Source organism: Orcinus orca, chromosome 9 (assembly GCF_937001465.1).
Source record: "Orcinus orca chromosome 9, mOrcOrc1.1, whole genome shotgun sequence".
Classification (NCBI taxonomy): Eukaryota; Metazoa; Chordata; class Mammalia; order Artiodactyla; family Delphinidae; genus Orcinus; species Orcinus orca.
Window position 1 is genome coordinate 70235510 of NC_064567.1, and position 25994 is coordinate 70261503.

Sequence of the window (25994 nt, forward strand, 5' to 3'; positions counted from 1 at the left end):
ATACACTAATTTTCAGAAATATAAAGGATGTCCAAGACACTGAATTTTCTGAGTTTTTTAAATGATATTAATTTAGGTGAAGGAAAAATACACCATAAAAAGGAAGATGACTCATACCTGTGTTTCTCTTTGCATCTCATTGATGGAAATAGCTAAAGCTAGAGTTTATTTGGGTCATCAAAGACCAAAATACTCAGACTGCCCGATTAAAAACTATGTTTTCCCTAAGCCACTCCATGTGAGGTGTTTTGTTTTGTTTTATACATTTATAAGGACCCTAACAATGGGTTATGCAGAATACCTCCAGGCATTTGCCACCCAAATAACTTGCTACAGTTCATAGTCCTTTCATTTTTTAGTCCCAGCAAGAGAAGAACGGATAAGGATTTAAATTGTCCTAAAATTAGATTTCCTTTAAAGTGGGGATAGTAACAGTACCTACTTGACAGCATTGTCTCGAGCATAAAGTAAGATTATGTTTGTACACAGTAACTGGCACCAGACATTCCGTGCATATTAGTTATTCTTATTTTTACTAATCCTTTTTTAAATTAATAAAGTGTATCAACTAGAATCTCAAAGAGACTGGTCAATGTGACAACCTCACAAAGAGTTCTTATTTATGGAGTTGCATGCCTTTAGCTCCCCTGGGCCAAGCGCTGTCTCCATACTCTCCCACAAGTAAAAGGAACATAGGAAAAAGCCATATGGCATGGGCGTAGGGGGTGAGAATATTAGTCACTGAAGTGAGAAAATGAACAATTTCCAAAATGTGTCTAATTGTTTATAAAAATGAATATAAAATTATATTTGGTAAAATTGGGTTTCTGCATTTCTCCTTTATATATGTATATGTCTATATATATGTGCGTATATAGATATATATATGCACATATATTTATAATATGTGTGGATGGAGAGATATATATGCACTGAAATATCATCATCATCTGCACTCTCATCTTATTGAATGACACTCTTCAGGGTTTATATAGAAATCAAAGATACTGACCCTAATAATAGAATGTAATCCTTTATGTCACTCAAGTTCCATTTCTAAATCATTCACATAAATATGTCTAAATAAAACATCCCTGTGGCAGAGCTTCCTAACTGCAATAGCACAAAGGGAATAGATAATAAGTATGCTGTCATATTGCTCCTTGAAGGGGTCAGGGCTCCCAGGTGGGGCCTGGAGCAGCTCTGTATGGAGGCAGCTGCCCTCAGCATATGCAGCCTCATCCATTTAACCCAGGGTGCTCTACAGATACTACTTCTGTGTATACCCTTATGTGAAAAAGTTTGGAAAGGACTATCCTAGCATCATCAGGTATTCTCACTGTCAAGGGCTGAATATGGTCCATAATTATATGACATCTCAATAATATTTCCAAAGAAGAGTACTGATCATATACAAAAGCTTTTGATGACTCCCCATTGCCTGTTGAGCAAAGCCTAAACTTTTTAGGGTGATATTCAAGCGTATACACTGTCTGGCTCCCAGCTACCCTTCCAGGTCTATTTCCCACCAATACCCTTCCATACCTGACACTGGAATGTCAGTCTCATTTCCACATACCCATACCAGGATTGAATCACATGTCCACATCTAGTAACCAGGTCAGCTGAAAAGGCAGCCTTTATTCCACATGGCCACATGCCTAATTAAAAAAAAAAAATAGAGGTTATATTACTAGAAGAGAAAGAGAGGATGATGTAGGGGACAACTATTAATCTCCACTTCATTCATCCATGAGAAGTATAAACTTTTTGAAAGACAGATTCGTATTTGATTTAACCTTGTAATCCTGGAATCAGGAAGAGTACCTTATATATATTAATATTGAATGAATGCATGCATACATAAGAGTAAGACATAGGGATACTAGTCATCAATTCTTTTATTGACTCCATTACTACAAGTGACATTGAATACTGAGTTTAAATATGTGGAGTCGATTTTATTTTAATATGCACACCTGACTATGGCACATTGAGAACCAAAGTGATATTTAAATGCAGGGAAGTGAAATGAAAAGCGATCACTCTGAACATTTGGACAATAGGAATCTGAAAATCACATGCATTAGACTTGTGTTAACACCAAATTTGAATGTCATTATTGGCAAGCTTATTGTCGTTGCTCTACTCCAACCACCTGTATAGACACAAGTAAATTTACAAATCAGGACTCTTTCCTAATTATTGGAAACATTGGGATTGTCAATTATAACTTAAAAGAAGAGGAAATGTGAATCACTCTCCTTGTTCTTTCTCTCTGAGGCCAGTGACAAGTTGTGTCACTGTCACTAACAACTAGTCAGATATGAAGTTTTCTTAAATTTACCCCTCCCACTTCCCACCCTCATCAATGGAAGGTGTTGGCTTTGGAGAAGTGAAGATATATCCCTATAAAAGTTCTCCTCACATACTTTATAATTTATAATTTGATGTCCCTAGCTTCATTCTTAGATTGTGATTTTGGTAGAAGACTGTTGGATTTCACTTTCTAGTTCTTTTTCTATGGGTCATTATTTAGGCCTCTAGAAATTTCTATTGTGTTTTACATGAAGGTTTAAAACATTCCCTTAACAACACACAGACACATTATTGTGAGAAAAGGACCTTTCATTTGGGCAAGAACAGGAAGAAGAGGGGAGTAGAAACTAAAAAACTACGGGAACTTAAAAATAAGTTGTACCTCTCTCTCTTACATTCCCTCAAAAATGGCTACAATCTCCTAATTTCCCTTGACTTCCTTTTAATTTCCCTTGACTTCCTTTTAGAGTAGACTTTATTGTTAAAATTTGAGATTTATTGCATTTTGATTAAGATCAGAAACTTAACCGCCTGTAAACTGACAGGAAGATTTAAAATCAAATCCATCCATCCATTCAACACATACTTGAGTGGCCATACTATGTAAGGTGCAAATATCAACATCTAAAATAAGTATAGAGATGAATCCCATATCAGGTTGGCTCTCAGGAAGATGGCCACACAAAATAAGCATCATATAAGAGGTTGTGGTCAGCATTAGGTTTAAATGTGAGTAACAGGAAAACTCAAAACAGCAGTGGTTTAAGGAAGATATTGCTTATCCATTTTAAGAATTCGAGACTTGGTCAGTTGCAACAATGAACCATACCTGCAAGTTTACTCTGCTGTGCTCTCCTTCCATTTCCAAGGCTCCTTCATGGTACCATGTTGCTTTTGGGGTTGCAGCTTTTATTGCCAGTCAGCAGGAAAGGGGAAGGAAAAGAAGAATGCATACCGCTTGTATTAGTTTCCTAAGGCTGCTGAAATAAATTGCTAGAAAAGTGATGATTTAAAACAAAAGACATATTCTCTTACAGTTTTGGAGCCCAGAAATTTGAAATCAAGGTGTGAACAGGGCTGTTCTCCCTCCAAAGTTCCTACTGGGGAATCCTGCCTTGCCCTTTCAAGCTTCTGATGGTTCCAGGTGTTCCTTGGCTTGGGGCTGCATAGCTCCAAGCTCTGCTCTCTCTTCACATTGCCATCTCCCCTGTGTGTCTCTGGGTCTCAAATGTCCCTCTGCCTTTCTCTTATAAGGACACGGTGATTGGACTCAGGACCCACCCTAAATCTGGGATGATCTTGTCGCAGAATCCTTCACTTAATTACATCTACAAAGTTGCGCTCATCACTTCCACTTTTATCCCATTTAATAGAACATATTTAGTACCCATACCTAGCTACCTGGGCAGCTGAGAAATGTAGTTTTTGTTCTGGGTGACCATGTACTCAGTTAAAAACCAGGATTCCCATTAATAATCACAACGAAAAGTGATATTGTTTTGATAAAAATTATTTAGAAATGTTATGGTTTAATATAACATCCTTGTCCATTTGGGCCAATGTTATACTAAGAAGTTAGACTTGTAAGCATTATAAAAAGTTTAAATAGTATTTACTTCTTATAAAGAAGGAACTGTAAAAACCCTGCTAGGAATTTTGTACGCAACCGATTCCATAATGGCCACATTTTCCTAGGGAATTTGTGAGGTTTAGTGAAGCTACTTTATAAAAGCCTCTTCAGCTCCTCTTGCAGTTGCTTCTTGTGCCTTAACTCTAGTTCCTAGTAAAGTCTGAGAACCACAGACTTGTTTTTTAATCAAGAAAGAAATCAGTTCATGGTTGAGGAGAAAAATCTGTTAAACTCACAGACCTATAATTTGGGGGCAATACAGTGTTTCTTTTCGTAAAGAGGTAATCATCTATATACTGAGTCGAATCAGAACCGTTTGCTATCGAGTTGAGAAAGATAGACAAATAAAGCCTTAGAGTTTAAAATGAATTGCACTAGATGAAGAAACATGTCTGGCACTCAGTCAGCAAACAGCCTGATAGTCAAGGTTCTGAGCGGTGGATCTTGGTTTATAAACTGGGAAAAATAAAGCCGCCAAGATACAAGGATCTCAGCGTTCATAAACCTATTGACTAACTACATTGCTCTTGTAATCTTAGAATTTTCTCTTATTGTTAAAATTTTCAGTCAAATTTGGGTCTTCTCACAAAGATTTTATGAGGGCTTTGTGCCTATTTTTTGTTTGTTTTTTTTTTGTGAGCCAATAATGCATTTAGAGTAGAACATCAATTCAAAATTATTTCTTCATATGGTCCCCTTTGCTTGGCTAAATATTCTTTTTACTGCTCTCCTGAGGTTCTCTTCTTGTATCCCAAAGCAGAATGCCTCACCTTAAAGAAGTATCTTGCACTTGCTACATGTTGCCCATAGAAAACTGGTTTGAAATGATACACAATCTCATATGAGGAAGTGAACAGGAGGAACAGAAACCTTTCTCAAGGTACTTGGAACATAATTTATTTAAATAATTATTGGCTGTCAAGAAGTTACCAATCAGATTTAGACTCCTCGGCCCAAGCTATTGTTCTTGACTCTGTAAAACTGCCCAATAGGGCAGACTCTGGTATATGAAAGGGAAAGGAACACTTCCCTTCTTGTCCAAAGTATCCAGCTCCAGGATGTTAACCATCAAAATGGCAAAAACTCCAAGCTGTAAAGCTGCCACTCCCTGAGCATATTATATGCTTAGTCTTGCCCACATATATCCCACGTGTTACCATTGAGAAAGTGCAGGTGCTGTTTATAGCTAAGTTTTGTGAGGAATTTTCCATTTAGCAGTTAGTGCTCTACATGGTCAGTTCTTAATTTTTAAAAGCCTACCTAATTTTCAGTATCACTAAACTTTAATACTGTGGTATTAGTCAAGCTTATGACAACTGCTAGAAAGTCTAGTTTTCTTTTCCTTGTTTCCTTGGAAACAGGAAAATTTTGAAATAAAAAAGCTTCTTGATTCCCGTTTAGTGTCCTTTTTTCCCCCACTGTCTCCTCCTATTCTGCTCAAATTCTCAGTGTCTTCTTTCTGCCCTAAGTGCCTTTTATAAGACCTCTCTGAGGCCATCCTATTCCCCAGGGCGCTCACTGTTCCCAGTTATCTTACCTCCCCTCGTGGAGTCCAAACTCCTTCCCCACAGCCTTCCCTTAGGTACTATGAGGAAAGCAATCTGATTGAATTAGTTTGAATTCTGTGTCAGTGAGTAATAGTTTCTTTAGTCTCAAGTTATTCACTTTATTAAAGGAGGAGGCTTGTTACCTAATAAGAATGGCTAATTGGAAGAATTTCATTCCGGAAAACAAAGTAAAATAAAATATACAGTTCCTATAATAAGATGGAGTTAAACTGGATGACTTTTAATGCTCCCCTATGTTCTTTAATTTTATAACAAAATAGGAGTTGTATAAGGGACAGAGATTTTTGGCCACAGGCCATCTTCCCTTCCCAGGAGTTGCTCCCTGGATCTTCCCCAGGCTCAGCTCATTGCAGTTCTTAGGACCAATTGGGACAATTGGGCTAGAAACATGTGAGAACCTCTGTCCAATAGAAATATAGTGAATCACATATGTAACGTTGAATGTTCTAGTAGCCATATTTTAAAAAGTTAAAAAAAAAAGTAAATGTAATTTAATTTAACCCAATATATCTAAAATATTAGCATTTCAACATATAATCAGTATTAAATTATTAATGAATATTTTACATTATTATTTCCATAGTAAGTCTTTCAAATCCAGTGTGTATTTTACACTTACAGCACATCTCAGTTGAAACTAGTAACATTTCATGTGCTTTAATACACATGTGTCAGGGGTTACCATACTGAACACTGTACTTCTAGACCATGAATCTCCACCATCGCTGTACATTAGAATCATCTAGGGACATTTTAAAAGCGCTGATGTCCAGGCCAAACCCCAGACTCATTAAGTCAGAATCTATTTGGGGTAGAAACTGGACTCACAAATTTTTTAAAGATACCCAGGTGACTACAATGGGCAGCTAAGGCTGAGAAAGGGCTAGACTAGTGTTTCTCAACTTTGGCTTAGAACATTTGTATAGTTTTTGTTTTGAACAGCTATGCCCAATCTACAATGCTCCAGAGGTTCTGATTTTAATTTGTTTAGATTGGGTGCTAGCTTTGTTTAGATTCGGTACTAGGCAAAGATATTTGTTTAAATTTCCCCCAAGAGACTATAATGTACAAGCCAGGTGGACAAACATTGGTGGACACTTTGTTCATTTCATTTTTTAAAACTGAAGTACAGTTGATTGGCAGACATTTTTTTTTTTGCGGTGCCTCTCACTGTCGTGCCCTCCCCCGTTGCGGAGCACAGGCTCCGGACGCGCAGGCTCAGCGGCCATGGCTCACAGGCCCAGCCGCTCCGCGGCATGCGGGATCTTCCCGGACCGGGGCACGAACCCGTGTCGCCTGCATCGGCAGGCGGACTCTCAACCACTGCGCCACCAGAGAAGCCCTGGTGGACACTTCTGAATTCAGTTTTCTATTAACAGCTTTCTCTATGATCTTCCTGATCAGCTGATTAGGCTTCCATCTTGATTCCAAGACACACTTCCCAAACTCTACCTGGAGTCTTATAGTTGGACGCTTGTTTTTGTTTCCCTACTTTGGCCCCTACTGAACCCACATAGTATTCCATTTCCCATAGATCTGTCATCTGTTGCCTTGTTAGTTTCCCCTTCAGACACTAGAATTCTCTCCCAAGACCCCAGCCAGTAAATAGGTCACCTGCTGACAGATATCCCCTGTAATAGTTGTCTGCCTGCTGGGATTCCCAGGTATTACCCTTCCCTGAATTTTATATCATTGATTGGTTGCCCATTGGACACTTCCCTCAGATCACCATAGATTTTCCCATTGCTGGGGATTTGCTTCTGCCACCACCTCCTGCCTGTCTCTATCCATTCCAGGTGCCACAAACTTCCTCAGCCTTCAGCCGTGTTTATCACCTCAGCCCAGGTGCCACCCCTGGTACTAAATCCAGGTTATATATTCTTTCTACTCTGCCTCGTTCTTTTTTTTTTGGGGGGGGGGAGTTTTAATTAATATATTTAGCAAATTCTCTTTATAAAATATACCTTTTTTTTTTTTTTGCGGTATGCGGGTCTCTCACTGTTGTGGCATCTCCCGTTGCGGAGCACAGGCTCCGGACGCGCAGGCTCAGAGGCCATGGCTCACGGGACCAGCCGCTCCATGGGATGTGGGATCTTCCCGGACCGGGGCATGAACCCGTGTCCCCTGCATCGGCAGGCGGACTCTCAACCACTGCGCCACCAGGGAAGCCCAAAATATACTTATTTTAAAACCCCAAACAAAAGCCCTGACATTCGTTTCGAAAGACAAGTCATTTCAGTGCTCTTCCTTGAAGTGCCTGCAGTTCCTTCCTCTGGTCTCAGAGAAGGGCATGGACGCGTGCTTCACATCATCAGGATAAAAATCCAGGAGGGAGAAATCCTGTTGCAGAGGGTAGCTGTTTTCATCTAACACAAAGAGGCTCTGCACCTTCAGGACACAAGGTGCCCTGTTGCCCAACAGCAAGGCATGGAGTAGGTCCGTGGCGATTAGGCAATAGGTGACGTCTGAGGGAAGGACCATAACTCTATTGAGTCAGTCAGCAGAAATGTTGAGAGGAATCTTATCTGTCAGCTTTGATCCTACATGGATGCAAACCTTATATATTCCATCTACTGTGGTCATTAAAGCTGGCGATTTTAGATGCTATCCCTTCCAAGGTAGTTGCCCGACCAGGTGTTAGTGCCAGAAAAGTTGTCTGTCGCAAAGGAATGGTATAGGAGGTGTCCACACAGTGTTGACGCTGAGCAGGAATTGGTCTAACTAGTCTCAGGACTTAATGAAGCTCAGGTTCTTTAAGTCTCATTGCAGAAAGAATTCAGTGAGAGACAAAGTGATACTTAGGAGGTGGATAAGGAGGGATACACATTCCATAGACAGAATGAGGTCCATCTCAAAAGGCAAGAACGGCCTTGGGAAAAACACACTCCACAGACAGTGTGGGCCACCGCAGAAGGTGAGAGGTGCACTCTGCCTCATTCTGATACAGCCAAAATATCTCATCAGACACATGAGAAGGAATGTCTTTATGATTGACACACATTTTCTTGTCAGTCCTCCCTCCCTGGAAGCTCACTAAATTCCCTTATGCTGTTGATTATAGTTTCCTCCCCTAGTTCTATTTTTATGCCCAACTGCACTTATGATCCCATGTTTCTCAAGTTAGCTCCTTCTCTTATTGGCTGCATCTCAGGTACCGCTATCACCATCTACACATTTACCTAAGCTGGGAGAATTGGGAATGCTCTTGGCTCCCTTAATCCCTACCTGCAGTTTGGTCACCTTGTTCTTTTATTTATTTATTTATTTATTTATGGCTGCGTTGGGTCTTCGTTGCTGTGCACGAGCTTCTTATTGCGGTGGCTTTTGTTGTTGCGGAGCACGGGCTCTAGGCTCGCGGGCTTCAGTAGCTGTGGCTCGAAGGCTCTAGGGCACAGGCTCAGTAGTTGTGGCACACGGGCTTAGTTGCTCTGTGGCATGTGGGATCTTCCCGGACCAGGGCTTGAGCCCGTGTCCCCCGCATTGGCAGGCGGATTCTTAACCACTGCGCCACCAGGGGAGCCCCACCTTGTTCTTTTTGATTCTACCAATTTTCTTTTTCACATTGCAGTATTTCTCCACAGAACTTATCTTTATAAAATACATTGAAGCATCACACATTTGTTTAAAACTTCCTGGCTTCCATCTGCCTACAAAAGTACAAATTTCTAAGCATGGCACATAACAATAAAATTAATCATGTATACGATTGCCAGGACTGGGTGATGAACCTCCCATTTTTCAGTCTTTCCTCAGGCTATGTATTCAGCCTCATCTCATTACATTCGTGCCTTGTACCTTCTGTCCAGTCACTCTGAACATGCACTGTGCATTCGGGACTTTTCCCATGTTTGCTATTCCTCCTGCCTGGAGTACCCTTCCTTCCATTCTTTGCCTTGGAAACATTTATTTATCTTCAGAGTTTAAATGGAGTAGCCATTCTAAAATTCTGAAATTTGACATTCTTTCTCTATGGATCTTTAGCTCTTTGCACTGAATTACATTACTAGCATTTACTGAATTATTAATTATTTATGTCTGTCTACCCAGGTAGGATGTGAGCAGAAATTTCTCATCTATCTCTGTGTTCCCATCTCTGGCACATGTTAGATGTTCAGCATATGTTAGATATAGTTATTGCATAAAAGGATCATGGTCTCTTTTATACAGAACTGTGTAAATCCTTTTATTTTCACCTATTTGGGGAGTTAATTGTTGGTACGTATTCTGAGACCATTTAATAGGAAAATACATGAAGATTTTAGTCCCAGGTTTCTTACTTTTCTTCTTGTCAAAAGCATCTTACCCAATCACCCAGTGCTATTCATTGTCTCGGAGGAAGATGTGATCGAATCTAGAATAAAGCACTAATACTTATTTCTGAAAATTTATAGCAAAGACAAATAGTAGAGTAAAGCAATTTGATTTGCTAGAGCCAAACAATTAGAAGGAGACAAATATTTTAGGTTCCCAAAAGTCAGAGTTTGGAGAACTGAAACTACTTTGTACCAGAGTCTGTCAATTTTTTTTTGATAGTAACTCACAGAAATAAATATGTATCCAATATACAACACACACAAACACACACAGAAGTAAACCAGGAGTTTTACAAAACAAGTTACTCTTATTATGTGATAGAGTAGTATTTTCTATTCAGTTTGATTCTATTTAATTTTTAAGAAAAATACATTTATTTTATAACCTATTTATGAGTGACAATTTATGGTTTGAAAATCTGATTTATACTGCAAATCCTAAAATGGAAAGAATTTACTATTTAATGTTAGGTCATTTTTCTCACCACTATGAAAAATGATAAAATTTCAGCTAGCTGTCCAGAAGAAGATGAGAGGCGCATGACAAAAATTTAGATCCTCCCTTACCTAGAAAACCCAAATAGGTTTAGAAGGAATTCAAGGAAAAGAGTGAAGAAGAACGCAGGCCCTTTCGAGAAGCTCTGCAGGAACCTCAGTGCTCGAGGACTTTGATGTCCATCTGTGGCTGGAGGAGGGGTCTGGGCAGCAGAGACTGGAGGTCTCACAGAGGGGAACACACATTCCAGCGTGGGAGAGGGATACAGAAGAGCTATAGAACAGAGGTATATAGTAGAGCTGAGAAACCTGGAGGACCGGAAAAGGCCTGAAATTAGGATGAGAAAAACTCCAAATGCATGAGATCTTGTGACCAGGCACCATATCAGCACCATATCTCAGATATCAGCAGCAGACGCCAGCTCACAATACCCAAAGGCCCAGTAAGGGCAGCCAGACCACAGCAAGTGTCAGGTCATGATGCCTGAATGCCAGGTGGGACAAGGGACAGCTAACCAGACCACAGCTTTGGACCAGCAATTCCCTCTCCTCACCCTCAACACATAGATACACAAGGCTGATACGTAAGTCCCCAGCGAACTTAGTTCACTTAGGGGAGAGAAGGGGAGACTGAATAGGAGGAGGAAGAGAAGAAGGGGAACTTTTTTTTTTTTTTTACTACCTGCCTCAAGGACATTGAATTTTAAAGACATTGAGTTTAAGACATTGAAATGGCAAAAATACGAGATGTTCACCATCATTTCTGTACATGTGAGTAATGACTGCACATTTTAAATCTACTAAACACAGCTAACTGCCAAAGTGATACATTATCTAATGGTGAGTGTCTCTCATCGTCCATCTGTCACCAGCAGAGTTTTTCTGATTGATGTAGGTAAGGGTGAAAGTTTTAGCATTCTTTCTTCTACCTCAACCAAGGCCAGGCAGAGGGAGGAGACATTACACCAGTCACTGACGGTGATCTCTTGAGGCAGCTAGGAGCACTTCAGCAGCCAGGCTGAGGCAGGGGAAAGCAGAAAGGTTCATGGGTGGAAATGCTATTAATCAAGAACAATCCCAGGCTACACGGGGATCTGAAAGGAAGGGTTTGACCAGCACCTGGAGGCAGAGCACTGGCTTGGGCAGGATCCCAAGAGAGGACACCCCTTACTCATGGGGACCCAATAATGGGAGAGAGAATAGAGTTCGATACTGGGTGGTCAAGAAGTACCCTGAACCATCTGAGAAAGGCAGTCAAATTCCAGCAGAGTAGGAGACAGGCAGTACACATACGCTGGGCTGGTCAGGTGCAGCTGGAAGGTTGACCTTGTGATGTGGGTTTTGCTGACTGTATTTTGGACTCTCAACCAGCCCTACCTGCCTTCAAAGACACACTGCCCATGGACAGGGAACTCTCATGAGTCACTGCTCTCCATGCTCACCAACCACTTTGTTTCCTCACTATTTAGACGGCTCATTCTCGCTTCCTCTGTACCTGCCTTCAAGGACTTCAAGGACATCTGCATTCTCTTAACGTCTTCACCCTTATCTGACCATGACTCTTGCTTCTCTTTAGACAATGTACCTCACAGTGCATGCAGATCTCTCACCAGCACCTTTAAAGCTTCTTTGGCCAACCCTTCCTGCAAATTTTCAACTCTGTATCAATTGTATGATTTCTCTCTCTTTTTTTTTTCTTTCCTGTCATATCCAGCCTGCAAAGCATGGTTACAAAATATTGCCTAAGTGTATAGAATGGGGCCATTCCAAATGTAGGCCACCTAATCTCAGTTGGTCTTTTAATACTGTATGAAAATCCTTTTAAAAACATAGTGTGTTGATATACATTCTCCCCAAAGCTCTGATAATCTGTCAGCCCATTTACTTGTAATGAAACAAATAATAGCTAATATTTATTGAACACATTGTGATTGGTGTTCTACAAGCATTACCTCATTTAACTTTCACAACCACATAGTGACAGGTACTATTATTGACCTCATCTTACAGGTGAAGAAATCTAGAATTAGAGACATTTGCTCCTGGTCACAGTTAGTATATGAAAGAGCCAGAGTTCAAATCATTTCCTCTCTGATTCCAGAACAATGCATATTAACCACTAGGCGGCTCTGCGTACTTCTCAACAGGATATATATATTTTTTAATTATTTTAAATTTTTTTTAATTATTTTTAATTTTTTATTGAAGTATAATTGATTTACAATGTTGTGTTAGTTTCAGGTGTACAGAAACTGATTCATATACATATGTATATAATTAGTTCCAACCTATTTCTGTTCATAATCTTGATATCGGTGGGCCCAGATTACCTCAGAGGAGGCGAGTATAATTTCTATTCACTTGGGAGTGCTCTAAGTGATGACATCATATCCTTTCATGTCCCCAAAATGCAACTGTCTTCCTAGTATCCTGATGTTGTTCTCATTTTACACATGTTCCTTAGGACCCAGTAAAATATAGAACCCTGAATGGTCAAGCTACATATTTGAGTTTGAAGTGTTAAATGTGTAAAACGTTAGGTTGAACTCAGATAATCAAAACTCAAGTTGTATGCCCCATTTCTCTGCAATGGGAATGCAACAAACTCGGTACCAAAATTTGCAAAACTCAAAATCTGAGAGCTTCAATATTAGAATTTTATGCAGTTATTCCTGCCCTTTCCCACAATACCCACTGATGGCTTTCTTCTTACTCCTTGCTCATCCCACCCCCATCTAGTCGACCCTCCTGTCACTCACTTTTTGGCATGAGGAACTCGGCCTCTGCTTGTGCCTAGGTTCGTTATGTGGCAGCTGTTTTCATTACCATCTCATTATTTCACTGAGGGGGAGATGTTTCCATGGTGATGCTGAATTGCATAAGTAGAGATTTTACTACACTGAGCTTTTGTCTACTCAGTGTTCCAGTTACAGGGGAATTGAGCTAGAACCTTTCCAGTAGGAAAATAGATTGTAAATCTCCCTTTTGTTTACTGTTATGTCTGTGCTTTTTATCAGTGAATGTATGTTGTAATTATGATTTCTAAACAACAGATGGAAGTTGATGAAGAAAACAAGTAGTTGTTTCTTTTTATTCTAATTAACTTGACCTTTTAACATATCCATGGAAGTTTCCAGAGTAGCATTTCATGGGATAACTGACTAGTACTTTTAATATTTTTTTAATAGCCCCACAAGGGAAAGAGAATTTGGAATCCCTGGGAAAACGAGACCCAATTACTAATGTGATTATTGACTAAGCTTTGATTGCTTCCAAAGTTGTCATTGCCCAGGGAAACAAAGGTCACAACAGCATTGAAATGACTATTTAATACTTTCTTCACATGTGAATGAGTGACACAGCTTTTCATTAATTGCTTTGTGGCTAATCCTACATTTGCAGGAAGATTTTTATTAATACATTTTCCCTTGCAGTAAACCTTCAATAATTCGATCTTACTAGAAGTAAATCTATCCATAGCTGCAGATTCCTTTTTCACCATTTGCTTTTGGACTTTTAGCCAAATCAAACCACATTTGTTTAACTCTTAAGTTCTTAAGCTTTATATTCTAATTTTTAATGTAACAACTCTGTGCTAACTGAAGTCCAAAGGCAATTAAAAAGTTTAGAATAAATAGCATTGACATTGACAGAATTATTAAGGACATCCATTAAACAAATGCACCAATAAGGTAAGTACATTGGAGCATGTTAAGGTTAATACAGAGCATGATCAAACCAATTGAGGCCTGGAATTCAGTTTAATATAGATATATTTCTCTTTTTTTTTAAACGTTAACTCACACTATTTTTAAAAATTAATTTATTTTTGACTGTGTTTGTCTTCGTTGCTGCACGTGGGCTTTCTCTAGTTGCGGCAAGCAGGGGCTACTCTTCGTTGCGGTGCGCGGGCTTCTCATTGCGGTGGCTTCTCTCGTTATGGAGCACAGGCTCTAGGCATGTGGGCTTCAGTAGTTGTGGCATGTGGGCTCAGTAGTAGTGGCTCATAGGCTCTAGAGCGCAGGCTCAGTAGTTGTGGTGCACGGGCTTAGTTGCTCCGTGGCATGCGGGATATTCCCGGACCAGGACTCAAACCCGTGTCCTCTGAATTGGCAGACAGATTCTTAACCACTGCACCACCAGGGAAGTCCTAGACATATTTCTGACCGAATCCAATGGACTTTTGATGAGAATATTCTTTTCATATAGTTACTGGTATTTTAGCATTAGTGCTGCAGAGATTCTCCCATGGCTAATTTTGAATAAACGTAACCTAATAGGTGGTACAGTAGGATACAGGGCAACAGAACACTTCTTGAGGAACTATTATGTATTAGAAACAATGGTAGATCTTTTCCTACATTACCTCATTTACTCCTTGCACCAACGTGAGGTGGCTATTACCATTTCCTCTTAAATGATGATGAAACAAATGTTTGGATGTTTACGTAACTTGCCGAATGTCAAGCATGCAGTCAGTATTAGCATTGGGGTTCAAATTCTGGTGTTCAAGTCTATTGTTCCTAACACCTCATCAGAAGTAACTGTGGAATTATAGTAGTCACTGTCGATCTCTAAATAAACTAAGAAAGCTTTGGGGGGTACTGTGTGAACAATTTTAGGGTGAGAGCATGATGGAGAGCCATAGAAGAGATAGCAAAATCTAGCACAAAAATCTGCTTTTATGAAGAATTTTGTGTGTGAATAAGTAATAGCAATACTTTAGGCAAATAAATCACATATTAAAATGAAAAATAGATTTTTTTGCGGGTGAGAATTTGTTTGGTGGGCAGTTCAAACTTAGTACAGTTTCTCCTATGAGGCCTCATTTCAAATCAAAGGGCATTAGAATTGTTCATCACTGTTTATTTTAAGCTGCTTCTATTTCAATCAAAGTCCCACTTCTAGGGGAGTAATATCTCCTATCTGTACATGAAATTCAAGTGCTCTCTTCCTTAAGTGCTTAGATATAACCCACAGAATGTCATAACCTGTACATTTGAAATACATGTAGGTTCAAGACATGATGGTCTTGCCTTAATATTCCATTTGGTATTCAAAGTTCTATTTCATTAACCCACTGAGCTAGATTAAGTAAAATTCCATCTTTCCTTATTAGAACATTTTATTTTTATTAGAACATTGCTTATTATAATTATTTACTTTCCCTGTAAAACTTTTTTTCTATATTTTAGGTTAAGGAGAAATTGTGGAGTTGAGGAAAGAGATGTGTATTGACATAGGCTTATCAGGATAGCCTCTAGTCAGGGTATTTCCAAAATATGCAAGATGAAACTAACAAAACCAAAGTGTTCAGTCAAGTATTTGTAGAACTGAGTCCTTTGAAAATTGTAGTTGTAGACAAAGCAGAGCTCCATCTGACTGGGAGCCAAGTATCACCTGGTACTATTTTTGTACAGTCTATTATTATCAAGAAATATCTTTACAGAGAGTGAAAGGATAATGACCTTTCAGTCCTCTAAATGTGGATAAGAGCTCAATGTCAAAATACATTGCTATGCCTCACCACATAACTAGAAAGAAAATTAATCAAAATTATATGTGTGCAGATGGAAATGCTTAAGCCAGTTTTACAAACCAATTACTTTTCAGTTCCAAAATCCTGTAACTTGTTCAAGATTTAATACACGCTGTACAGCCTCAGAACTCCTTGAAGAATAATAATTCACACTTAATGTAGAATATAAGTTGACTACTATTTCTGTGTTCTTTAGTTTCTATATTTTTCAGTTAAGTTATAATTCAGGACCACGCAAGAGGTGCCTTTATAGAATATGTTTTCTGCTGATTGGCCTTTTTACAAAGACTTATGTAGCATATTTTTCATGATGTAGTACCGTTGCTATTAGGGGGTCTGATTCTGCACTCCTTGTTCAGAATAAATATCCTGAGAATCCTGGATAAAGACAGCTGAATTTAGGATTAAGAAGCAAGGTTTTATTTTAGCATTTGTCAGAGCTAAACCTTCAGAATTACTATTAAAAGGTTTAATTCTGCAGGGATTTTTGTTGTTGTTGTTATTGTTTTTGCTTAGAAAAGCTGTTGATGTCCAGATCAAAGAACACACATTACTGTTTTATTTTAAATAATTTTTTGTTACAATGTAAATAATATGTGCTCATGTATAAACTAGAAAAAGAGATAAACAAAATGAAAATAAAAATCACTCATAATTCCACCACTCAGATATACCATTGTTAATATTTTAGTATTTAATATTAGTATATAATCAGATGAACATTTTAAAATAATAGCCATAATTTGCTAATATTGACAATAGTGTTAAATTTTTAACATTTTCTAGATTTTAAAAAGTACAGTGTATCACATTATGACTGTCACTTAGTAAGCAATATATTTTGAATGTTTCTCCATGTCTTCAATAAGCCCATTTACAATGGTATGAAAATATTAAAGACTAAATATAGCGTCCCATAAATGAATCTTTAATTGTTTTTGTTTTATTATTTCCTAAAACTGTTTTGAAAAATTTAGATGCCCAATTGTTCATTTTAAGTCAATATTTACATTTTAAATCATGGGTTTAATAGTTACCAAATGTGCCATGTCCATAATATTAAAAATTAACATTTTAAATTAAAACTGTTAGGAGCTCTTTAGTATAGCTAATGGAATATAATATCATAGTGATTTGGTGCCACAACTGTACATTTGAAAAATACATCAACAAGATGATTTTGTCAGAAAGTATACATTGTTCCTTTTCCTTCTTATACTCATATTTCCATTACATTTACCTCACTGATTTATCCTAATATAAAATCTATTTTTATTTTTGAAGTATTTATGTTTTGAAAAGATTTATTGATTACATTTTTATACCTCTCTGAAGCAAAATATACACATAAAATGACATTTGAAAATTTACTTATTGTCTGTTACTATCTGTTAGAAATTCTTTTGGATTGAGTTATATTTAGTATTAAATGATTGATCAAAGATAGCTAAATGCATTGCACTTTTCATAATTTACTATTAAACATTAAAGTAAGATTTTATCAGAAATACATTTCTTTTTAAAATATTTATTTATTTATTTATTTTTGATTGCGTTGGGACTTCGTTGCGGTGTGCTAGCCTCTCACCGCGGTGGCTTCTCTTGTTACAGAGCACGGGCTCTAGGCATGTGGGCTTCAGTAGTTGTGGCACGCAAGCTCAGTAGTTGTGGCTCACAGGCTGTACAACACAGGCTCAGTAGTTGTGGTGCACGGCCTTAGTTGCTCTGCAGCATGTGGGATCCTCCTGGACCAGGGCTCGAACCTGTGTTCCCTGCATTGGCAGGCAGATTCTTAACCACTGTGCCACCAGGGAAATCCCAGAAATACATTTCTAATTAAATAGATGCAGTTTTTTTCCTGCAATAAAGGTCATATCCATAGGTAAGGATGCCCTATTTCTAAAATGAAAGAAGTTCTAGTGGAAATTAACTAAATGTTCAGTTATAAGTGTACGGCTTACATAAAGTTTTTTCATTATTGTTTCTAAGTGCATTATTTATGATAGAATCCACAGCACATCTCCTCTAAGTTAGTCTAAATTGAGTAAGTATGTGGCAGGAATGAAAAAATAAATAGAGAAATGGTTGATATGTGATGGTGAACAGGAGACCCACCCGAAGAAAAGACAAATATAAATTTACAATATCAATAATATTTTAAGAAAGTTTAATGAAAATATATATCCTATGAGTCTGAGTATATGCTAAAAAACTCTGAAACCCATTAACTTACCTCCACCATTGTTTTATCACCCAAGCTTGAGATAGTAATAGGAAGTAAAAAAATATATATATATATTTCACTACCTCCTTCTTGAAATCATTTTTTTAAATGTCACAGAGACCCAAACAGTATCTTGATTAAAGGAGGCTTCACAGACACCAAAATTTTGAACCGTCCTTTGTTTGGCACCCCATAATCTTTATACAATCTGGGGAAATGCAGCCTTCGTAAATGCAGAATGGGCAAGAGGTACGCTTTTTTTTTTTTTGTAAAGTGGAAAAAGGCATTAGGGAAAGTGAAGCTAGAGAAGGAAAGTAGACATGATATTTTGACCATAGCCACATTCTCACATTTAAGAAAAAATTTATTTTAAAAAACGATCTGGAAATTGATTTTCTTAACACGTACTGTCAACACTTGTGTTCCATACAGAGCGCCTTCAAATATCCCCAAAGATACTAAACCTTGGGCTGAACATCATTGGTGTACTAGGTCTTTAACACTAAAACATTTGCCTAAATATACTGACAAGGGATTAATATTAAAACAGTTGTTTTTAAGATGGTTACTCAGAAAGAGGAAATTCCAACAATCCAAGCAAGGGTTTGTGGAGCTGCACTAATGCCACATTTCAGATACTCTGTTGGTCTTTCCTTATTTTGCACATCTTTTCAAACTTGTCTCTCCCACCAGTCTCTTGCTCACCCATCATCAGTCTCTCTTTGACTACTTCACAGCTTTTGCTAACTAATGCTGTCTGCTTCTTTATTACTTTAGTTTTCTCTTGGCCCCTTCTCTGCCTCAAGACCTTTCTTTGTACATCCTTTCAGCTTCAATCTCGCTGCCTGATTCCTTCAAAATTCACAACTGCAATTTCCTTAGAGCAGGATTCTGATTGACCCATCTTATTCCTGCTTGGTCAGATATTTTGATGCCAAGCCACCCTGAGCTTCTGGCCAGCTCGCAGACTGGCTGCCTAGTCAGATTTGGTAAAAGTGGAGTGTGTCATCAAAGACTTGAAACTGTCCCTTCAGTAAGATGATCCACCTTGCACATAGAACACCAGTTTAAGAACACTGCTATACCCTCAATAACACTATTTTGCACGTTGATTTTTTTTGACAAAGGAATATATTATAAACATTCTTCATGGCAATAAATTTTTTTGATATCACCTTAATGCAATAGTTTCCAAACAACATTGCACATTGCAATTTGGGAGCTTAAAAAAATAATGATGTCTGTGTCTCATTCCCAGAAATTATGATCTTTAAAAAGTGACCCAGGCTTTGGAATTTTTAAAATATCTTCGGATAATTCTGAATTGCAGACAAGTTTGGGAACCATGGCTTTAATGGTTGCAGAGAGTCCTTGAATGGAGGCACTATAACTTATTTAATAAATATTTTCTCAATAGATATATTTTAAGATTGTTGTTAAGTTTTCACTACTTTAAGCAACACTAACAAGATTGTCCTCTTAGCAAAATTTTTTAGCGCAGTTGTGGTTACTTTCTTAGGACAAATTCCTACTACAGGAATCATTGGATCAAAAAGCATAAACATTTCCAAACTGCCCTCAAAAAAATTTACAAACTTATACTTTTGCCAACAATGTATGTATTAATATCTTTGCCTATTCCAGCTAATACTGAGTATTTAATTATTAGTTTTTTCTATTTGGAAGTAAAAACAACTGTTTTATTTTAATTTTATTTCTTGCATTACTAGGAAGCTTGGATTCCACCCCATTCTCAGTTTATTTTGCCCTTTTTTTCCTTCTGTGAATTATTCATACCTGTTTTTGTTCATTTTTCTCTGAGGTGATCATCTTTTCTCTGATTTGTTTATTTCTCTTTGCATACTAAAGCTGTAGATCCTTTGTCATATATGTTGTGCATATATTCAAGATTGTTTGCTTTTCATTGTTGTTTAGCCATACAGATTCTTTATAAAGTTAAATAATTCGATCATTTAAAATTTTTTTAGTGCCAGTTTATTTTTAATGTATTATTAAATCAAGATATAATTGACATATTAGATTAGTTTCAGGAGCACAACACAATGATTCGATATTTGTATATTTTGTGAAATGATCACCACAATGTCTAGTTACCATTCATCACCATACATAGTTGCAATTTTTTTTCTTTTTTTTGTAATGAGGGTTTTTTATATTCACTCAACTTTCAAATATGTGATACAATATTATTAAGTATAGTCACCATGCTGTACATTAATCTTCATGACATTTATTTTATAACTTGAAGTTTGTACCTTTGATTCCCTTCACCCATTTTGCCCACCTCTGGTAGCCACCAATCTGTTCTCTGTATCTATCAGCTTGGGGTTTTTGTTTTATTTGTTTGTTTGTTCTTTTTGTTTTATAGATTCTACATATAAGTGATATCATACAGTATTTGTCTTTCTGTCTGATTTATTTCACTTAGCATAATGTCCTCAAGGTCTATTCACGTTTTTGGAAGTGGTAAAATTTCATTCTTTTTTAAGGCTGAATAGTATTCCAGTGTGTGTGTGTACCATTTTCTTTATCCACTGATGGACACTTAGGTTGTTTCCATAGCTTGGCTTTTGTAAATAATGCTGCAATGAACATGGAGTACATATATATTTTTGAATTTATGTTTTCATTTTCTTCAGATAAATACCCAGAGTGGAATTGCTGGATCATTTGGTAGTTCCATTTCTAATTTTTTGAATGACTTTCATACTGTTTTCCTTAGTGGATACACCAATTTACATTCCCACCAACAGTGCACAAGGGTTCTCTTTTCTCCACATCCTTGCCAACACTTCTTAGTTCTTGTCTTTTTGCTAATAGTCACAGGTGTGAGGTGACAACTCAATGTGGTTTTGATTTGCATTTCCCTGATGATTAGTGATATTGAGCATTTTTTCATGCACCTATTGGATATCTGTATGTCCTCTCTGGAAAAACGTGTGTTCAGATCCTCTGCCCTTTTTTTAAAATTATTTTTTGCGATATGTGGGCCTCTCACTGTTGTGGCCTCTCCCGTTGCGGAGCACAGGCTCCAGACGCGCAGGCTCAGCAGCATTGGCCCACGGGCCCAGCTGCTCCGCGGCATGTGGGATTTTCCCGACCAGGGCACGAACCCGTGTCCCCTGCATCGGCAGGCGGACTCTCAACCACTGCGCCACCAGGGGCGCCCCTGCCAATTTTTTAATAAAAAATTTTTTATATTGAGGTGTATGAGTTCTTTATATATTTTGGATATTAACCCCTTATCAGATATACAATTTGCGAATGTTTTCTTCCATTCAGTAGGTTGTCTTTTCATTTCATTGATGATTTCCTTTGCTGTGCAGAAGCTTTTTAGTTTGATGTAGTCCCACTTGTTTATTTTCGCTTTTGTTCCCTTTGCTTTAGGAGTCAGATTTTAAAAAATCATTGCCAAGACTGATGTCAAGGAACTTACCACCTACATTTTCTTCTAAGAGTCTTATGGGTTCAGGTCTTACTTCTAAGTCCTTAACCAATTTTGGGTTAATTTGTGTGTGTGATGAAAGAAGTAGTCTAGTTTAGTTCTTTTGCATGTGGCTGTCCAGTTTACCCAACACTGTTTTTTGAAGAGACTGTCCTTTCTCCATTGTACATTCTTGCCTCCTTCATTGTAGATTAATTGACCATATAAGTGTGGGTTTATTTCTGGGCTCTCTGGTCTGTTCCATTGATCTATGTGTGCCAGTTTCTTGGCTTAAAAAATACAATTTTTCATTAATAATTTTTCTAACCCTCAAAAATACAACCTTTATCAAGACTGAAATTTGTTATTTTTATGATAAATAAATGAGATCTGAAGAATACAACAGGTTTGTATTACTCAGCCATTATTTGTTTTGCATCTATTTCTTACTAGAAGCATAAGTGAATAAACACAAAAGACATGCAAAAGTTTAACTCCCAAAGTTTTTCCTTTTAGCAACACTTCTGCAATAGACACACTGAAAATTTTCCTTTTCCCGGATATACTGAAGCAACAAGGAAACAATGGTGATGGTATAATAAAGCCAGATGATATTTAACTGAAGACTCTCTTGCTCATTTTATTTCATAACCAAAATCCCAAAAAGAGTTTAAAAGGGATTTGGTTCCCCATAGTGCTACCCTGACGTTTGTGTTTGTCGGTAATGCAATCCGTAGATATAGATCTCAAGTCCTGTGGAAAGTTAGCATTAAATTACTGGTTAATGTAACTCTGGAAGAATCGTGTTCAGTACAGCATGTCTTTGAACCAACTCACGTATCCTTATAGTTGTCCTCCAGTTTATGATGCTGAACATATGGTGCTCTAACCCTATAGGAAAATAGTAAAGATGAGATTGCCTTGTAGTCTCATTTAGACAGTTAATTTTATCTTTGTTTTCTTAAGTCACATTTCATTGTTCTTCTCAATGGTGCAAAACTAATTGGCTCTTATCACAGTTACATTACCATTACACAGGCAGATAAAATGAATGCAAAGTAAAAGATCACTACAATCAGAGATATCCAGTTAAAAGGGAGACAGGCTTGCATAGAGTGGTTGCACAATCCACAGAAGGCTCTGGCAGAATAACAAATCACTACTTTCTCCAGGTTATCATCTTGTACTCTAGTTCATTATTTTGTATCATTTGTTTTAACCTTGGACTGTCCCCACTACATCTGCTCTGCTGTGATTAATTCTGCTGATGGAAATAAACTGTCGAAGGGCAATGCTGTGCTGCATGACTAATTAGCCTACCGAATTATGTCCATAAATTAACATTTTGTTTTTATTCATTTAAATAAATCAAAGTTGCCCAAACTTATTTTGTACAGATCACTCTAATACCAATTTATTTTTGTCACTTTTTAGCTAGATCAGATTACTTACTTTTTGGTCAACTAATTCGTAAACGGTTTCTTACCTTTACATTTCTACAGCTACTATAGGTTATTGCCCCCATTGGCCCAAGTGGAAGAAAATATTGTTTTTTCAGTTAAGCTGATCTCCCCATCAGGCTTTCTGCTCTAGTTTACCCTTCCTCTGCTTCCTCCTACCCTCAGTCCTGGCCACAGCCCTTCATCCTCTGTTTTTACTGATTATATGAAAATGACTGTGCTATGGATTGAATGTCTATCTCTACCAGACTAATATGTTGAAGTCCTAATCCCCAGTGTGATGGGCCTTTGGGAGGCAATTAGGCTTAGATTAGGACATGAGGGTGGGACCCTCATGATGGGATCAATGTCCTTATAAAAAGAAGAGGAGACACAAAATCTCTGTCCATGTCATGAGGATGCAGCAAGAAGGCTGCAAAGCAGAAAGCATGCTCTCATCAGACATCAAATAGGCCAGCTCCTTGATCTTGGACTTTCCAGCCTCCAGAACTGTGAAAAATAAACGTTTGCTGTTTAAGCCACCCAGTCTATAGCATGTTGTTATAACAGTCCGAACTAAGACAGGTTACTACTGAGAAAAAAAAAACCACAACAAATTCTTCTCATAAGAATCTCCTAGAGCCTCTATCAAAAGAAAAGATTTTTTATGATACTGAGGTAGGGACCAAGACCTTGGTCTTTTTAGGCCTTCTCTGAAAACAATGGTTAGGGCCAACCAGGCTCACAGTAAACTTTAAAGGTCTGCTCAAGATTGCTATATGAAAGAATATTATCAGTTATAAAACAGGATATTTTAAGAACAGAAAAATTGATGGGAAGTGTTTCTATATATTCTGCAGCATTGGGTTGCTTGCCTCCAAAGATTATTTGAACATTAGAACTTAGTCTTTTCAGAATACTATTTCACTGGTCTTATTTTAATAAAAGCATTTAGGCCCTTTTCAATAAGGGGTTCACTCCCTGCCACCTCAGGAGACTGAATAATACGAGAGAACTTACAAGCCCTCAAGTTAATTTCAGAAAGTTCTCATAGTGACTGTCCTAAACTTATATGCAAGGGTGTGCTGGAGCCAGCTCCTTCCTGCCCACTGGACCTGATTACGCACATTCTTCCCAATTTTGTGTTCAGTGCGGGCAGATTGGTAGCTTGAATTTGGCAGTAGGAGTATTTATTCCATGAAAACATGCAATCAGTACCAGTCAGGACTTTCGTTTTCCAGAGAGCTGGTTGTTAAACCTTTACCAGCACCCCACTGTTTATAAGCCAGGTCAGTGTCGCTAGGCGTGGGTCTCTTACCGTGTCTTTTCTGGTTAAACTGTTAACTGGTTCATAGAAGAGGAATCTTTATATTTATAATCATTCTTCTCCACCCCTTCTCCTCTCTCTCTTTTTCTTTCTCTCTCTTTCTTCCTGGGAACATAGTTCATCCTCCTCCACCTTTCCTCAGTCCTTTGCCCTGTTTCAAATAAATATCCTAGAAGTTCTCTCCGAGTGAGACAATTAGGGAACAGTTATTCCCAGGCCTTTCAGCTCAGCTGAGTCAGGTACCATCCCAGTTACCTTTCCAGACAGGTTTCCACAATTATAACACCTGTTTCTTCTTTACACAGGCAGAGTCCCCTTATGTTTTCTCTGATACTTAGATGGCTTAGACAGAGGAAAGCATCACATAATTAAATCACTATATCAGAGATAACCAAATCAATAGTCAGCTTAGCTGACCAGTGTGTTTTCAATGAAAGATTTGCATAAGGGTACTTGTTTTATCAGTCTGTTTCATGCCTCCTATTACTGTCCGAAACACTGTAGGGGATACAATGGTCATTTCTTACAGAATCCTTCCAAACTTCTTAGGAAAATCAGGACTAATGAAATATATGAAACAAACAGGAAAGAATTAGGTACTAAATTGTTGAAAACTGGGTTAATGTCAATAGCTGGAGGGATCAGGAAAGACTTTGTGTTGGGATTTCTTCTTGAGCTTGTCTTTGAGCAATGACTAGGACAGAGGCATGCAGAAAGAAAAAAAGGAGGGCAGTCTATGTGGGACCAACAGCATAAGCAAAGGACTTGGCCAGTGAGCAGGTCATAGCTGACTCTCGGGAATTACCGAGAAATTTGGAGGGATCCTGGGAGGTTCCTAAAAGCCAAAAGAAGAATTTGTTAAATGCAACAGGCAATAGGAAGCTATTATAGGGCTTCTGAACATCAGAATGATGACATTAAAAAGATGTTTTTGAAGGTTAATATGTCAGCATTATGAAGGTAAAGATATAGGTAAACATTAGTGAGTGGCAGGAGAACAAGTAGATGCAACTTAGGTGGACCTTGTTAAAAAGCACATGGGGAGGGCTTCCCTGGTGGCACAGTGGTTGAGAGTCCGCCTGCCGATGCAGGGGATACGGGTTTGTGCCCCTGTCCGGGAGGATCCCACATGCCGCGGAGCGGCTGGGCCCGTGAGCCATGGCCGCTGGGCCTGCGTGTCCAGAGCCTGTGCTCCGCAATGGGAGAGGCCACAACAGTGAGAGGCCCGTGTACCGCAAAAAAAAACCCAAAAAAAAAACACAAAAAAAAACACATGGGGACATCATCAAGGAGCAGTTCAAGATCACGACTAGGTGGCAAGCTGCTTATTCACTGGGGCAGAGGTAAGGGTATGGGAAGTGGGAGAGTAGCCTCAGTGGGGTTAGATGGGGGCTTCAAAAGCATGGAATCCAAAAGACATGCTTAGGCATGATACTGGCAACTGCCAAAATCATAAGAGTTGATGTGATGGGCAGAACACAGTGATGGGAAATCTAGGTGATGGTGCAAGAGAGTTGACCAGATGTGGTAATGCAGCAGGTGTGGGAGAAATCATTCCAGCCTTCTCCTCAGGAAAGGATGCAGACACTAGAGCCAGCACACTTCTAGGGCCTTGACATCACCTGGGGTGCAGTATAGGGCCCTAGTCCAAATAAGAACCAGGGCACAGAGCTGACAGAATATGGAGAGGAGAGA